Source organism: Chanodichthys erythropterus, chromosome 7, assembly GCF_024489055.1.
Source record: "Chanodichthys erythropterus isolate Z2021 chromosome 7, ASM2448905v1, whole genome shotgun sequence".
In the NCBI taxonomy this organism is placed as follows: Eukaryota; Metazoa; Chordata; class Actinopteri; order Cypriniformes; family Xenocyprididae; genus Chanodichthys; species Chanodichthys erythropterus.
The window spans coordinates 15,979,682-15,982,083 of NC_090227.1; the positions used below are offsets into that span (position 1 = coordinate 15,979,682).

Genomic DNA, 2,402 nt, shown 5'->3' on the forward strand with positions numbered 1-2,402 from the left:
ATTAGGCAAGTTGAACCGCAATAGTATATCACCCAGTACTCAAGAAGTATCTTGTACCATGCTTATACCCCCAACTAAATGGTATATTCACTAGTAAGTTCATAGTAAGTCCATGGAGATAGGACTGTAAAATAAAGTGCACCCTTGTACATAAACATTACATAGGAATTACCAGCTCTTACCAGGTGTAACTTACGCATTAACTAACTAGTATATTCACTAGTAAGTTCATAGAAATTACATGGAGATAGGACTGTAAAATAAAGTGCACCCTTGTACATAAACATTACATAGGAATTACCAGCTCTTTAACCTTTTAAAAAATAAACTTAAGCATATTAACTAGTAAGGGCTGTAAAATAAGATACACTGTTGTGGAGAGCAATTTAGCATTAACAGTTCATAAAACACTAAAAGTGCATACATAGTGCAGCAAAACAATTACTTTATTTTTTGAGAACTGAGAAGAAAACACAGGATAAACTTAAGAGCTATTTAGAACTAAGTTATACATTGACTATAAAACATTAGTCATTATCTAGAAACATAACACAAGATGTGGTGAATTTAAAAACAGTCCTAACATAAAGTGGGAGGAACATTCACACTTTTTTTATCATTAAAAAACCTTAACGTGAAAACTAAGATTACTTTTCTACATGGTGAACACTGTAGAAATACTACTTGTGTACTGAATTCAACATCTTGTATTTCTGAGCCAATTACTTTTCTTTTCTAAATTTGTACTTAATTGGTAGGAGTTCACAATTATGTTTCATTTCAGTGATTTTACTCATGACTTCTGGTTTTGTATCTAGGTAGTCCTTGCACTTTTTTGCATATTTCTGCAGAGTTTCACCCTGGAATTCTGGGATGTGCAGTTCAGGAGTAGCAATGATCTGCAGCTCTGCAATGATGGCTGTAAGAGCTATGGTATTGCGATCAACACTGTGTTGTTTGCAGCTGTGAGAAACACTCCTAGTCCACAGGAAGGTCTTCAGAATGGCCTTGTAGCGGCACAAAACATCATCAGGTGTTTGAACTGAAAAAAAGTATTAAATAGCTTAGAAAATCTGAAAGCATTGACGGAATTCAACAAACAAAATATTTACCTCATCTTGGTAATTTATTAGTGAAATGTTTTATTAATACTTGAATATGGGTGTAATATTGTTAAAGATACAAGATACAAGATAAAGATAATCGTTAAAGAAGTGTGTAATTTCAATGAATGGCTCATTGGTGTCTCAGCACATTAAAATGTGAAAGGTAAGGTCCTATTATACACTTGCCTCTTTGAATGTAGCCATCTTTTCCCCCTCTGACTTACTCTTGTGTTTTCTTTTTGGAGGCTTGTCAGATGAATCTGAGAATGTTTATTGTCGTAAGATTCCGACTCAGAAGAAGCCTCATTTTGCATCCTTCTATTTGTTCCTAAAACAAATTGCATTCAAGTACAAACAGAAATGAAAGAAAATCCAACATTACTGTAGCTAAGTGTCAAAGCATATTTATTACTGATGTAATTATTGGTAATTAAGTATATTTTAAAAGTATTATTAAAAACATAGAATGTTTTTACTTTTTAATATATATTCATTTAACTCATGGTATAACCAATCATATATTTGCTGTATTAATTTTCTTGCTTTCTCTGCCCCCAAATGTTTAATGTAGGTGGTAACTTTTTAACTTACAAAATTTACACAAGTTGTTCAGAATTAGATTTTTCCAGCATTGCTTTAATACATGAAATCTCTATTCATCAGGTTGTAAAAATTAAGTTGTTTGTGGTTTTGTTCAGACTTCAAAACAAAACATTTGTGACAATTTTTGTGTGAACAAAGACTTACCTAATTATCTCTTATCGAGGGAAGATTTCAATTGCTCGCGAAGAAAGTCTCATTCTTCTTTCAGTAGTCTGTTTTCTTCTTTTAGTTTTTCAATCATAGCAACCGCGGTTGGTGCAACTTGTGGTGGCCCAGAGACAGGAGGTGGCACTGAAACAGGAGGTGGAACTGAGACAATAACACCTGCTGTAGATTTACAGTAATGAGAAAACATTTATCTGGTAATTCTATATATTTTAATGAAAATATTGAAAGGTGAACAAATGCATTATGCTTTTCTTGTAAAATTGCCAACATGGAAGGCACATTAATAAACAACTACTCTTTCCCCACTGTACTGTACAGTCAAGTACAAGTAAACGGTTATGAAGCTGAATTTGATGTTATAAATTCATTGCCATTAGAGGAGTGAATATGTTCAAAAATTAATTAAAAAGAGTTCTTGGTCAGAAAGAAAAAAAATGAAATATTATCTTTACTGTAAGTTTTTTAATTTTTGATGTTTGGGCTACAGTAATAAACAGAAAATTACTTGTGAAAATAATTATAATT

At 32.2% G+C, this 2,402-nt stretch overlaps 1 pseudogene; it reads right to left on the reverse strand.

Moving 5' to 3' along the window:
- Positions 1 to 722: 722 nt before the first annotated feature.
- LOC137022879 (coiled-coil domain-containing protein 106-like) lies at positions 723 to 2,064 on the reverse strand (annotated as a pseudogene).
- Positions 2,065 to 2,402: the final 338 nt, after the last annotated feature.